At 36.6% G+C, this 15,940-nt stretch overlaps 1 pseudogene; it reads right to left on the minus strand.

Annotated features, from left to right (window-relative positions):
* Window positions 1–10,914: 10,914 nt before the first annotated feature.
* LOC113096300 (protein SHQ1 homolog) overlaps window positions 10,915–15,940 on the minus strand; it is a 30,287-nt pseudogene continuing 25,261 nt past the window's right edge.

Here is a 15,940-nt window from a genome sequence, read left to right on the forward strand (position 1 = left end):
ATGATTGTGATAATGTAAAATGGTAATAGGCCTTGTGATGCTTTAAAAACAAAAACTACAGTTTAAAAAATCTATCCTCAGTTTGACTAGTAGCCAATGCAGAGAAGTTAAAATGGGAGAGAAACGATCAAATTTAGCTAGTCTGCTGACAAAGCTAGTCAGCAGGCTGGCTGCAGCATTGTATTAATAAATGCACGGATAACTTCTTTAAAGAAAGAACTGGTATCTGATTCTCTTATGTGAATAGGATATATTCTTTAAAAAAGCTAATTAATTTGTTGTGGATATGGATATTTTCAATGGATTTAGAGAAATTAGAATCCAAATGATATTAATTGATATCCAGCTGATAAAAACATCACATGACTCAAATCCATCAATTAATGTCTTGCGATGCAAAGAGCTGCTTGTTGTAATAAACAAATCCAGCCTTCAAATGTTTTACAAAAAAAACATTTAAGCTAGTCCTCTATCCATAATTTTGCTTTCTGCAGTGTAAAGTCATCTCATCTGAATGAGGAGACCAAAATGATCAAAATAATAAAAAAAGTTGATGAATAAAGTTAAATACCTTAATAACAAATTTACTTCTTATAACACATATTTTCACTTCACAGAGCACTGATTTATGGACTGAAGCCATGTGGATTATTGTGAGGTTTTCATCAGCTGTTTGGACTCTCATTCTGACGGCACCCATTCACTGCAGTGGATCCAACAGTGGATGTAAAGCTGAATTAATTCAAAATATGTTCTGATGAAGAAACAAACTCAACTACATCTTGGATGGCCCGAGGATAATAACATTTCCAGAAGAATGAATTATTCCTTTAACATGAGCAAACACCCTCTAACCTTTCAACAATCTTTACCATGCATTATCATTAATTCATGTCAATGCCATCACTCCGCTGCTTGCCAGAGGCATTGACTGGCAGCAATAGACAGCAGTTTCTATAAAGTCAGTTTGGGCAACCATAGCTTTTTATCAGACTGTAAAAAAAAAACTAAAAAAAAAATACACTTTGAGAGTGACCAGTGATGAAATCTAATAGAAGACATTCAGAAAACCAGACTGGCATAAGTATACTTCACAATCTTAAAAAAAAAAAAAAAAACACTGCATCTTGTCTGCAGAAACTTAATTCACATCTGACTTGAATATAGTTTAAGACTGAAGATAAATATGTGGTCAACAGAAAATTAGGGTAGGGTACTTGAACTTATTATTATACTTATTATATTTTATTCAAAGCCACTTATATTAAGGCATCTCTACAGTATCATGGATTTAAATGCTTGCTGCTAGCTGAGGAAGAATCTATCTAGGATCAATGCCATGTGAGGCACTTAAATCCAATATGAAAGTATCCCAAATGTGATTTTTCATATTTATAGGTATACTCAGCTTTGCAGCGTTTCTTGCCCAGCTGCATTCGCAGGATTCACAAAGTGCTTGTAAATCTCTCAGCGTTGCTAATGCCATACAGATGTGCGGTGGGTGAGGTTTGTGCTGAAGCTAAGAACAAGTCCATGGCCAACCACAGCAGATGAATTGCACTTGGGTGGGCGGTTTATTGATCTGGTGTCAGAAACAGATTAGACTATGTTAAGGTTACACACACTCATGGATGGGATAGATTAGAACGAAATAGACACCCTTTTGCCTCAGCCGTAGGTCCTGTCAAGCCAGAGTACAATAAAGCATTATGTTGCCATACAACATTGTATCATATCAAGTGACAATGTATGAAAGACATACAACTGAAGAAATAAACTCATATAGGTTTGGAACAACTTGAGGGTGAGTAAATGATTGAATCTTTATGTTCAGGTGAACAATCCCTTTAACCACAGTTTTAAACAATTCCAAATTCAGCACATTTTCTTATCTGGGAATGGGATGGTGCAGCTAGTTTATTTTGCATCTATTTTAGATAACACAGTTTCATTCCTCCTGTGCAGTCCTGAGAAGAAATAACACTGAACAAAGAACAAACAGTGTTTCAGCCCTATATCAAGGTCAGCAGGGTGAAGCAATCACCAAAGGATCGAAAGTCAGAAATCACCTTGAGAGTGTAATGGACACTGTAATAGTCTATTCAGAGATTACATAAGAAGGAACAGGGCAGCCAATAGCTACAAATTCCACTGAAGTATATTAGCATCTTATCTCACTTGACACACATTTTCTAGGGCTTGACTTCTAAGTACTAAGTTACTTATTGCACAAGAATGTTACACTGCCAACATATTTTACACCTCAAAGGCTGACAGTTAAAACTTAAAAAAAAAAAATGAAATATTATTACAATTGTAAATAATTGAAAAAAAGAAATAATAATAATACATGAAATGTAATTTATTCCTGTGATGGTACAGCTGAATTTTCACCAAGGATTACTGCGGTTTTTAGTGTCACATGACCCTTCAGAAATCATGTGCTGATTTAGTGTTCAGTGTGGAAAACCATTGTGCTGCTTAATATTTTTGTGAAAACCATAACCCCTTTTTATATTATTTATTTATTGTTATTAATTTGTAAATAATCTAAAATATAATATTATATATAATATAAATAATATATTATAATATTTATTTATATATTATTTTATTGAACATCATTTATATAATATAAAATCCTTTTGTGAAATTATAAATGTCTTTAGTGTTACTTTTGATCAATTTAATGTATTCTTGCTGAATAAAAGTATTGATTTATTTAAAAAAGTAACATCTTACTGACTGCATACTTTTGGAACGGTAGTGTAGCTCAATACCACTGGGTCTCAATCTGGTTTTTATGGAGACTGGAATGAAACAGGTTTGGGTCTTGACTCTAAATCTGTTTTTATTAAGTTCACAGTGTCTAGTTTCGAACAACAGAATTTTGGTGGCATTGACAAGGCGAGGGAAGTCCTTGACAATCCCAAGAATCCTTGAGATAGGAAGGAGAGAGAAGGAGAGACCCATACAGCAGCGGGGTGACCCATTCTAACAACATGCCGGGTTGATAAGACCTCCCTTCACACATCCTCTTCATTGTGTGCGTAAGAGTGTGACACTGACAGAAAATGTTTGAACCTTGAAATTTACAATCTGTTTGTTAGCACGTTAGCTGCACGATAAATAGTCAAATGATTGATGGATTTGACTTTCACTATGTGTATTGGACTGAATGAGTGTCATCTACATTTGCAGGGAACCGTGCAGGCTTAACCAAAAAAAAAAAAAAACAATCCCAGAATCCAATGCAACAACTTCAGTAGGGAATATAAAAATACAAAATCAGCTAATCATCTCAAAACACCTGCAAAGGTTTCCTGAACCTTCAAAATAGTCTCTCAGTTTGGTTCACTAGGCTATACAATCATAGGGAAGACAATCATTGACACCCTTCAGAAGGAGGGTAAGCCCCAAACATTCATTGCCAAAGAAGCTGGCTGTTCACAGAGTGCTGTATCAAAGCATGTTAACAGAAAGTTGGGTGGAAGGATAAGTGTGGAAGAAAAAGATGCACAAACAACCTAGAGAACTGCAGACTCATGAGGATTGTCAAGCACAATCAAAATTTTGGAGCACTTCATGCTTCCTTCTGCTGAAGATGTTGATTTCATTTTCCAGCAGGATTTGGCACCTGTCTACACTGCCAAAAGCACCAAAAGTTGGTTAAATGAGCATGGTGTTGGTGTGCTTGACTGGCTAACAAACTCACCAGACCTGAACCCCATAGAGAATCTATGGGCTATTGTCAAGAGGACAATCAGAAACAAGAGACCAAACAATGCAGATGAGCTGAAGGCCACTGTCAAAGAAACCTGGGCTACCAAACCACCTCAGCAGTGTCACAAACTGATCACCTCCATGCCACGCCGAATTGAGGCAGTAATTGAAGCAAAAAGAACCAGTATTGAGTACATGTACAGTAAATGAACATACTTTCCAGAAGGCCAACAATTCACTAAAAATGTTTTTTTATTGGTCTTATGAAGTATTCTAAATTGTTGAGAGAGTGAATTGGTGGGTTTTTGTTAAATGTGAGCCAAAATCATCACAATTAAAAGAACCAAAGACTTAAACTACTTCAGTCTGTGTGTATTGAATTAATTTAATACAAGAGTTTCACAATTTTAGTTGAATTACTGAAATAAATGAACTTTTCCACGACATTCTAATTTATTGAGATGCACCTGCAAAAATCTTACCGATCCCAAACCTTTGAGTGGTAATGTACATTGGCAATATATGTTCAAAACAAATTCTACACTCTGTTTTGATTTGAATTTATTTAAATAACAGTATATATATATATATATATATATATATATATATATATATATATATATATATATATATATATATATATATATATATATAAACATATTTAGCAGAAAGAATGACAAAAGTAAAGCATACTATATTAGTCATTTATTAGTCAAGTTGTTTGTAAAAAAAAAATACAAAAAGTATTAGCTGCATTAAAGTTAGGATGCTATATACCAACAAGGCATTTCACAACAAGTTTTGTAACAGAGCTAGCAAGTTTTGTGTGTGTGTTGGCTTGGCCATCACTTCCTGTTTCTGTCTATGCACATCACTGCCATCATTCTTGTGTGTGTGTGTGTGTGTGTGTACGAGTGTGCAGTTGTAACACACACCACTCAGGCAGTGAGAGCTGTGCTACAAGAGTCACAGAGGGCAGTCTAGGGGGTGACAAGCTAACACATTCAGCCATGCACATGTAAGGAGATCTGTCTCTCTACACCATATCCCTAGGGGCAATGGGCCACTCTCTCTCTTTCTGTGTGTGTGTGGAATAAGAGAAAAGACACTAAGTTAAGCTTGTGACAGACTCAAAACCTTGCAAACTATGAACACAAAGACAGTGGTTGGAGAGAAAGGACACCTGACTTTATCAATGCTAAGCGCTGTGCAAGGTAACAAGAGCGTATAACATTACAAACAAACAAAACAAGGTGGAATGCTAGTCAAACAACATTCACTGAAAAGCTAAGAGCTCAGAGTAGGAAGTTCGAAGGTGGTTGAGGCAGCCTTTAGCTGTTTTTCCACAGTATGATTTGTTTAGGACATAAGGGGAGAGCAAGTGTTGCTTTGACTTTTTTGCACTTTTTTCCTTAGCTGATAGGTTAAAGTGTCTCACCATAATGCATTGATGCAAAACTCTGAAAAAAGTTAATGTGCAGAACACGGAAAACAAGAGTGTTCAGTTTAACAAGTTGATTTATTTTGATTAGTCATATATGTATATATGTATATGTATTATAGTAACATGATCAAAAAGACAAATTCTTTAATCAGCAAAGATCCAATTAAATTGTTTCAAAATTACAGTTTATAATACAGTTATAACAATGTATTATAAGTTTCTATTGTGTTTTTTCTCCCCCTAAAAAGAGTATCTGAGTTTCCGCAACAGTAATGCTTATAATAAGAAATGTTTCTTGAGCACCAAATGTGTGTATTAGAGTGATTTCTGAAGGAACTTTAGATTTTGAAGATTGGAGTAATAACAGTTTAATATTTATATAAAACTGTTAATTTAAATTGTAATAAAAGGTCATATGTTTACTGTATTTTAGACCAAATAAATACAGCCTTCGTCCAAACAAGAAAAGTATTTCAAAAACATCAAAAAATAAATCTTATTGACCCTAAACTTTTGAACGGCAGTGTATGTACACATATGGTATTTTTTAAATGACTGAAAGCCCTACTTTTTGATATATCCTCGTGCACCTGGACTGAAGACAAATGTGCTTCAGAATTAAACATCTATAAAACTAAATGAAACGATGCTCTCCACCGAGACCATTATGCCTCAACTTATGGAAAGAAGTGCTTTGACAGGTTGGCTCGCTGCCTTTGTGGCTTCCAATTCCCCCATTCTCTTCCAACAGCAACTTGCGCTAACATATTAATAATCTCTGACTTTTGTTTCAAATGGAAAACAAATAAGGGACTGTGGCTTTTCTCAAAGCAGCAGTTCTTCAAAGTCAACATTTATGGTGTGGTTTAGAAAGCTCTGTGGTGAGAACTTTTAGCTTGCATTTAGAAAACTACGCTTTGCTACGCTGCCTTATGAAGTTTTTACACAAACATGGCACTCTTGAAATGTTGAATGAATCGAAGAAAGAAGCCTCTGGCCCTTTTTAGCCTGGAAATACCTTCAATGGAGTAACAAAGGGAGTATATTCACATTAGAGTCAAGCTACTTGAACTTGACACCTCGGCTAATTGTTACCGTAGCCTTGGGAGTAAAGCTATACAGCGCGAGATTCAGCGCAGCGTAAAGTGCCTTTGCAATCTGAGTGCTAACGATGGGACAATGGTTTATACTCACTCTCTCTCTCTCTCTCTCTAACATACACTAGTGTACCAAACATAGACCTTGTTAGATAGGGAGGGGTAATAGTTTCCATTAGGTAGGCTGATAGCAAACGTCTGCTGCAAGCGAGGAGTGATTTAACACACAATCTCAGGCACGTACTACTTTAATTTCTCAGTTTAACAGGAGCGATTTAACGGATGCTGCTTACACCAATTAGAGTGCATCCGGAAGCTCGGCATGTGGGAACTGTTGATGCAAGCACTCTCTGTGGGCCTCTGTAGCACTCTACAGATTGGCTGATTTAAGCTTTTTGCTCTAGTTGTCCTGTGAATGAGAGCAAAAGCATCCATAACGTGAGACACCACAAGGACTTTTACTTGCACGTCCAGAGAAGAGGATTTGCTCTTTCTCTACTGAAGTAACAAATGAAGGTTCACTGCATCAAATGAGGAGACAAAGATTAAACAGACTATCAGAGAGAGACAGAACGGGAGACACGGCACAAAAGAAACCTTACTTGCTCGGTCACTGGAGAAGCCAGGCCCCAGAGAGGAAGAGATTCATTTCTCCTTTAGGGTTATTCATGTGCTCAAGCACCGGAATCGCACCACTTAAAAATGAAAAGAGATTGAGTTTTCTATTAGTATGGCACACAGGGGGATCCTGTGTGTGGGGGTGAACACATTGTCCTTGTTCTGTCAGTAGTAAACCAAGTGCAGGTCAGGACAGTTTGAGGCAATGTGTCTCACAGATTTCACCAGCCTAATGTAATGACATGTGACAGCAGAGCACAGAATCTCTCCTTTAATGGTGAACTATGAAGGATTACAATATGTTATCCTGTCCAGGTTTAATGAACAACCACATAAGTTATGCTACCAAAAAGTAGGGTTGAGAGTGAGACCCAAGAAATGTTTCTTATTCCCAATAATTTCTATTTATTTCTAAATTCTGGTGGCGCATGGCATCGGGTTCTGTCAACGGTTCTCAAGTGCACATTCTGGAACATCGCAACACAGAACTCACGCAGATTTTGCAACAAGTTCAAGATGGTCTTGTGATTTTGCCATGTTGACCAACAGAAAGTTGCTTGGCATGAAAGTGACTTCTTTGTTGGCTGTGCTTGATACAATCGCTAGCGCTGCAAAGAGGTGGAAAATTTATGGTAAATTTCAAGAAACATTCCAGGAATTTTGGAAACTTATCAGGATTTTTTTTGGAAGTGAAATTACCCACCCCTTTGAAACCCTATACAGAACAACACACAATGGACCTTGTTGCCTCTGAAATTTAGCTGAAATTAAACATTCTAGAACTTTTTGAAATTTTACAGGCCTTTTTGAAAGCGTTTATAAATGTTCCGATTTTTTTTCATTTACTGCAAATCTTCCACACCTTTGCAACCCTATAGATCCCGAAACTACTGACAATCCACAATGGAACTTGTTTCCTGCTAAATGCAGCTGAAAAGTTTGATTTCCAAACCAGTCTTATAAGTGAGCTCTTTTTAGGTAATCAAAAACAGAGCGTGAGCAGTTCAGTCTGATTTCCAAATGAATTACTTTTTAGTGAATGAAACATACAGCTTAAAAGTAAGCTTTATAGTTATGCTAAGCCTTTAGTTGTGGACTCTTTTGACTTTCAAACGCCTAGCAACCTCCCAGAAGGATAGTTTTGTGGTAGCAACATTGCACAGAGAGAAACCACTCGCATTTATGTGATTTTCCTTCCAAACCAGTTCAGCGTAGAACCCTGCCCCACAACCAATTTCATTAGTTAGCTCAATCACGCAGTCACCTGCCAAGAAAAGTTCACACTTCATGTATTAATGACCAGTGAAATCTTAAAAATTAGCTGCATGGTGGTTTTGTACTGGTATGGGAAATCATGCCTCATATTTTCAGATCTAGTCATTTTTGCATTTGCAGTTGGTGTCAAAATGACACCTTTGAGAACATTGACAACTGGAAATATTAGTACCATGTTCATACATTTATGAGCTGTTAAAGTTTGATTTGAGCAACAAGATACCAGCAAAGCTAATTTGGTCACTCACTGTTATGAGCTTTCCTGGCAACATGCGCAAACAACAGTTAAAAATTGAGATGTAGCTGGACTTTAATGAGCAGCTTACAGCAGAGAGTCAGAGCTGTTTGTAATTACTGCACACTGCAGAGGATGGAGGGAAGAAAAGCATCTTGAAACATGACCGCATTCATACAGTTTTGTCAGCTGAATACATTTAAAAGGCACAAATGTCCCTTTAGCTGCAGGTGTAACCTATTAAAAACTTGGCTGGAAAATGCTCAAGCCAGCGTACGGTGTGAAACACCAGTCCTGCTCCCAGGGGTAGGCATCATAACGGGAAATATAGGCACCTCTTTACCATGAAAAACGGCAATTCGACAGAGTGTCACTTAATCAATGTTGGACCCCAGAGGGGAGAGGCGGCTACAGCCTGTGGGCTCCCACAAGCTACTGAGCAATGAAGTGAGAATAAAAGATGGAGGGATGAAGGAGGAGGGTTTGATAGAGGTCGCAAATGATTAGGCTCCCAAGGTGCTGCTGGAGAGCCCGGTCGGTCCCACTTGGAGGCAACTACTTTAACGACATCATCTATCCTCAACACACTGCGACAGGAAAAGATACAAAAAGGAGAACTGTAACGAGCAAGGTAGACTTAGCGATAGGGTGACAGACAAAAAATAAAGAGCTCTAGTTACAGACAGAGACAGCGTCTGTCTCCAAGATATCAGACAGACTCAGGCAGAGAGTTAACATGGGAGACAGCCAACAGGAACACATGGCCTAAAACAGCATTTCATCCAAGCTGCTCCTCACTTTAACAGCTACCAGACTGGCAATGACAAAGTTAACGTGAAATGGCATTCACCGGCTATTCTACTTCTTTACTTAGGCGTATTTCTGAGCAGAAAATCCATAGACAGGAACAAAAACGAAGAAGGGGGCTTAATTGTATCCACTGAATTAATGAGAGTTACATATCAGAATAAAGCCAGATATTAATTTGATTTTGTGGATTTGCATCTTTCCTGTAATGCCAGTGGCCCCACTTTGACAAGAGAAGGAAAAAAAAGTTCAATTTCAAACTGTCTGTTTCCCAGTGTCAAATATTGCATTATTTTCAAAAATTTACATTACTTGAAATTAACAATTTGCTCAATTAAAAAAATTAGAAATTTAGATTTTCTTAATGACTTTGCATATTTAATGTGAAATCATTACCTCCTTCGAAGTTGTTGCAACCCAATCTCAAATGTAACTATTTTATGTGCTGAGAATTAGTTACAAGTTAAGTTGTATGAAAGCGTTTTTTTTTTTCAAAGTATGACATTTCACTCCTAAACATAGATTGTATTGGTTGTTGCTTTATTTTAAAGCTCTTTACTAGACAAATGTCTGTTGAATTGAGGCGTGTTTGCTGACTGCACTCAGTTGAATGCCATGTGTTTTCTGAAAGGATGGAGGGGGAATCTTAACACCTTATCTCCTCAATATCCACTTGCACATTACACAGTTCCCCATCTCTATCTGTTTGACAAGTGCTTCCCTGTTTGATATCTCGACTCTCCGCAATATTGAACTGTTTTCACCTATACTCCTCTATTCAGCGCCAATCAATCAAATCCACTGCAATCAAAACTGGTGCAATTGCGGCTGTTCTGCCATGCAAATTTGGACTTGGATAACAATAATCTTAAGTCAAAATATATATAATATTTTTTTATTTTTTTATACATAAAGAGTATATACATTTAAAACATTACAGTTAAAATAGTAAAAGTTTAGAAGCACAAAACTATTTAGCAGAACAAAAGAAAAAAGAAAAAAACTAAACGTGCACCTAACAATACATGTCTTTAGTTATCATGCTAGCAGGATGGTAACAGAACATTTTTCGGAAAAGAGGGCTGTTACTAACATTTCCTGTTGATAAACCCCCACCCCCATTTTCTTCTGCTATCGTCAAACGACCACCTCCTACTCTTTGACTTCCAAGGAAATGACAACGTGCAACCCAACCATGCTAATCTGACACTCATCAGAGTAGAGGACTGATACGCGATGGATCGCGCTTCACCGCAAACAGGATGCATGTAAATAACAGCAGCATCACACTGCAGAATCTCACTGCAAAAGATCAGTTCATACAGATAAAGAAACCCGAAAATCTCTGTGAAATGCCACAGGAATGGAGACATTTGCCTTGAATGGGTATTATTTTGAAGACAACACTTCATATTTAAACAAGACTTGCTGACGTGTTGTTTTGCAGAGGAAGCTTTTAACTAGAACAAAAAGGAATGCACTATTTGTTGCACCTAAAATAAAATATATATATATATAATATATAAAGTATATATATAATTTATTTTTGTTTAAAGTACATACCCTTCAAATTATTATGTATATAATAAAAACGGTATCTTATTACTGATATTAAGTGCTAATATCAATAACACTAAACTTTTGTGAAAAATTTGATTTGCAAAAAAATACTACAAAAAAAAAATAATATAAAACTACCCAGAATGACATAAATGTACAATGGAAAAAGTCGTATTTATTTAATACTGTGAATCAAGCAATTACGACAATGCCACAAATGAAATCAGTAATTTTTCACAACATAAATCCATGAAAAAGCAGAAGTTCCTTGACTGAAATTAAGGATACATCCGTTAGTCTTAGAGTGAAGGAATCGTAATGTCCAAGCAATAATGTGCCCACTGAGGTCTTTCTTTTCCCACCGTAAGAAGTAGGTCTCCATCATTGTCACTGTCCAGTTCATCAATGCTTATGATATGCAGTGGAATCCTCTGAAGGCACGGATCAAGTAGCTCTCTTCTGGTTGCTGCTTTCATGGCGTGTCTTTTCGTCTCAGCTGCACACTGATGGTAACAGTCTCCCTCGCTCTATCTCTCTCCCTCTCCCTCTGTGTTACTGCTGCTAATAGAGCGTCTTTCCCGAGGCACATCCTCTTGACTCGTCAGCCCCGCCTCCAGCCTCCAGCCTCCAGCCTCCAGCCTCTCTCCCAGCTCCTCAATCAACCGTCTGGGCTGTTGCAGCTCTCCACCGCCACGCTGGAGCTGGAGAGTCACACCATCTACCTTAAGCTCACCGTCCTGTCTGGTTATATCTGTCTTTTCTTCAGGTTGTGTTTCTTTAGGCTGCTTTTCCTCACTCTCTTCTTCATCCTCAGAGTCAGTACCACTGCTTGAGTCTTCCTCCTCTTCTTCTGCTTCCTCCTTCACCAAAAGTTCAGCAGCTTGTTCGAGTATCTCCAGCTCCAGGTCTAGATGGTTCTTCTGCAGTCTGGCATCATGTAGGGATTCAGCAAGTGCAAGCACATGTTTGGATCTGATGAAAACAACAACAACATTCAATTGAGGTTATTAAAGGTATTTATGACTGGACTTTTGCATTTAAGTGGCTCATTGTCCATATACATTAAAGATCGAAAGGTTCATAACACATACTCATACTTGTATGATTCTTTTTTTTTTGTACACCTTGTCCCTGGGGCAATACCCTCAAAAAGACAACTGTGTGCCTTATTTACCCATAAAAGTTTCAAAGTAGTACTTAAGGGTACATATTACTATTACATAATTAATGTACTTAGGTACTAAAGTCATTTTCTGCTGAAAATTTTTGGAGCTTACGCTTTTATCCAAAGCAACTTACAATTGCTATATATGTCAGAGGTCGCACGCCTTTTTGGAGCAACTAGGGGTTAAGTGTCTTGCTCAGGGACACATTAGTGTCTCACAGTGGATTCAAACCCGGGTCTCTCACACCAAAGGCGTGTCTTATCCACTGTGCCAACAACACCCAAAATCTTGCCCTTCACCTTAATTCTCAACTCTTATTTGTACCTAATTCTATACAAATAACTCTGAAACTTTGAAAGTTTGACAGGACATAATTATGATGCTTTTTTTTTGGAGCTCAATAGCTCACCACTTACTTTGCATTTTAAAGGAGCAGCATGAACATTCAGTTAAAGATCTATATTGACATTCAAAAGTTTGCTTTCAGTAAGATTTATTTGATGTAAAATAATGTAAAAACAGCAATATATTTTTTATTTCAATCTATTTAATCTATTTTTTTACTATATCTAATTTATTCCAGTGATGGTAAAGCTGGTAAAGCTAAATATTCAGCAGCCATTACTCTAATATGCAGATTTGGTGCTCAAGAAACATTTATTATAATAAATATCAATGTTGAAAACATTGGTGCTGATTAATATTTTCATTTAAAATGTAATGATTAAAAAGAAAAAAATTATGAACAAAAATAAAGTCTGTATTTGAAATAAAATAGTCACTTGTGATCAATTTAATCCATCCTTGCTAAATAAAAGTATATGTTTAATATTTAGTGCTGTCAAACGATTAATGCCGATTAATTACATAAAAAAATTTAATAACAGAATATATTTATTATGTATATATAGATACAAACTCATTCATGTATATATCTAAGAAAAATATGTTACAGTATGTTTATATATTAAATATATTTATATATAATATAAAATATAAGAATATGAATATATACAGTACAGACCAAAAGTTTGGACACACCTTCTCATTCAAAGAGTTTTCCTTATTTTCATGACTATGAAAATTGTAAATTCACGCTGAAGGCATCAAAACTATGAATTACATACATAACAAAAAAGTGTGAAACAACTGAAAATAAGTCATATCGTAGGTTCTTCAAAGTAGTCACCTTTTACTTTGATTACTGCTTTGCACACTCTTGCCATTCTCTTGATGAGCTTCAAGAGGTAGTCACCTGAAATGGTCTTCCAACAGTCTTGAAGGAGTTCCCCGAGAGATGCTTAGCACTTGTTGGCCCTTTTGCCTTCTGTCTACGGTCCAGCTCACCCCTAAACCATCTCGATTGGGTTAATTTTGGATGCGATTAATTGCGATTAATCATTTGACAGCACTATTAATAATAATAATAATAATAATAATAATAATAATAAAAACAGTACTGACTCCACAGTTTTGACTGGTAGTGTACCTTTGCATTCTATTGAAGAAAGAAAAGCATACAGGTTTAAAACAACATGAAGGTGAATAAATGATGACAGAGTCTTTACTACTGGCTGAACAAATCCTTAAATAATTCATGTACAGCCAACATGTTTTTGTGATCCAAAAAACTGGGTTTGGCAGTTGAGTGAAATGTGGCAGAGAGTATTTTAATATTCAGTTCACAATACAGATGTCTCCATGGCTACTGTAGGAAGAACTCTAGGACTTGAGCACATGCTTATCAGCTAGTGGAGAACTCACTTTACAACAGACACTTCACAAGCACATATTTAGAGTGATATAAACATTAACCAGAGACTAAACACATTTGTACTTACTAGTCAATAAATCAACTGAAAAGTATACATACAAAGTTTTAACAAGCATAGAAATGATCTGAAAAGTAGGTCATTTATATTAACAATATTATTAATTAGGAGATTTAAAATTAAACCTTTAGTCTAGGGATGGGCGATACCACATTTTTTCCATGCGATACGATACCAATACTTTTTGTTACAATTTTAACGATACCGATACCAATACCGATACTGCTTATAATTTGTATAAAGTGTTTGTGATTTTTCAAAATAATCTTAATTTAGTATATATATGAATATATATATATATATATATATATATATATATATATATATATATATATATATATATATATATATATATATAAATTTGCAGTTACCATGGCTACAAGAACAATGATTTGTGGTTTTATTGTTAAAACCATGGGTAATTTTCGTAAGGGAACCTGAATTTTTTTTTAAATAAATTGTGTTTGAGCCCATGTGAAAAAGTAGCACAATTTACATATGATTTACAGTTTATTTTAATAAATATCAAACATTCAATGCAATTGTGCATTATAGCTGACACCTACATGAACAATTACAGTTGTTTTTATGACTGTAAGTAATTCTCCTCAAATGCTACTGACGTTAGAAAAGTGTATACCAATATCGCATGTAACTTTAGAGATGGTCCCTAAATTTGAGACTCTTGAAAGTCCAACGTCAAGCCAACTTCATTTTTTCATAGTTTTCTTTTCTCTGCGCCGGATTGGTAATGTCCTATACCCAGGCATAGATGTCCATCCATCAATTATGAACATTCAGGCGCAAACATGAGGTGCGAGCGGTCGCGAGCGCAGATGGGAGAATGGTGCAGTCCAAACCCCTCCGGGATTTGGTGCCCTACGCAGACTGCGTATAGGGAGTGGCAGTACTGCTGTCATCTTTCGCGCAAGTCGCGACCGTGCATGCCGTGTTGTGATGGTGAATGGCACATTGCACTGCGCGCAGCCGCATACCAATCGGTGTTAACATCATACCACCGCGAGACCTTTTCTTTTTATATCATACACACACCATCCCGATTGGCCTACACACACTGCTTAAAAAATTTAGTTATAAAAAAATTATAAATATAATTAATTATCGATTCTACAATAGAAGCTTCTGAGTATCGAAATATCGATACTGCAGCATCGATGTGCACATCCCTACTTTAGTCATTATTTTAAATTAGGTAAACATATACATATATGTGTACACACACACACATTTATATCCCTTTTTTTGTCATTAATCACTTACCCCCATGTCATTCCAAACCCGTAAAAGCTTTGTTTGTCTTCGGAACACAATTTAAGATATACTTTCCTGGACCTTGACACTGTTATTTATTTGGCAGTCTATGGAACAGTCTCAAGCCTACTGGTTTTCATCCTAAATATCTTAAATTGTATTTCCGAAGACGAACAAAGCTTTTACGGGTTTGGAACGACATGGGAGTAAGTGATTAATGACTAATTTTTTCATTTTAAATAGCCTACATAAATGAATAAATGAATGAATAAATAAATAAATAAATATTTTATTATGATTTTTTTTTTATTATATTTTTCTTTTTCACTAAGACAGACTGATCTTATGTGAATCACGCACAATATATGTAATACACGCAATATTAAACGTCTGGACAATAAAATAAATACATCAATCTGCGTTTCACTAATATCGCATGCTGCCACAAAGTTACCCTGGGGATAAGCAATATGCAAATCAACCTGACAAAGCATTCACCAGGGAAAAAAATATATTGCAACAATACACTCAATGCAAAGATCCCAGTGCTACAAGGGGCCTAGAGGCATACATTATTCATGTAGCAATTGCGACCGGGTGCTGCCAAAACTCAAGTGGCCACTATACAGAGTTGCGAGCTGCTCAAATCCTTCATCACCATGGTGATTAGCGAGCGAACGGGGGGGTCACGCTCCCTGACGGTTTCGAGGTCGTGGTCATTCACAAAAAGGATAAAGCATGCATGTCTGAGCTGCCCCGTCTCTGTAGAGGTGCGTCGCCGTACTCTGTGCTTCAATTAACCCACCGCTGAGAACCAAGATGCCTCGTTATCAGGGCGCAGGCCTAATGATGTCCCGCGCCGCCGGCAGACAGGGATTCCTAGCAGGAGAGCAGCGCTGCGGTCTCAGGAG

Source organism: Carassius auratus, chromosome 6 (genome assembly GCF_003368295.1).
Source record: "Carassius auratus strain Wakin chromosome 6, ASM336829v1, whole genome shotgun sequence".
In the NCBI taxonomy this organism is placed as follows: Eukaryota; Metazoa; Chordata; class Actinopteri; order Cypriniformes; family Cyprinidae; genus Carassius; species Carassius auratus.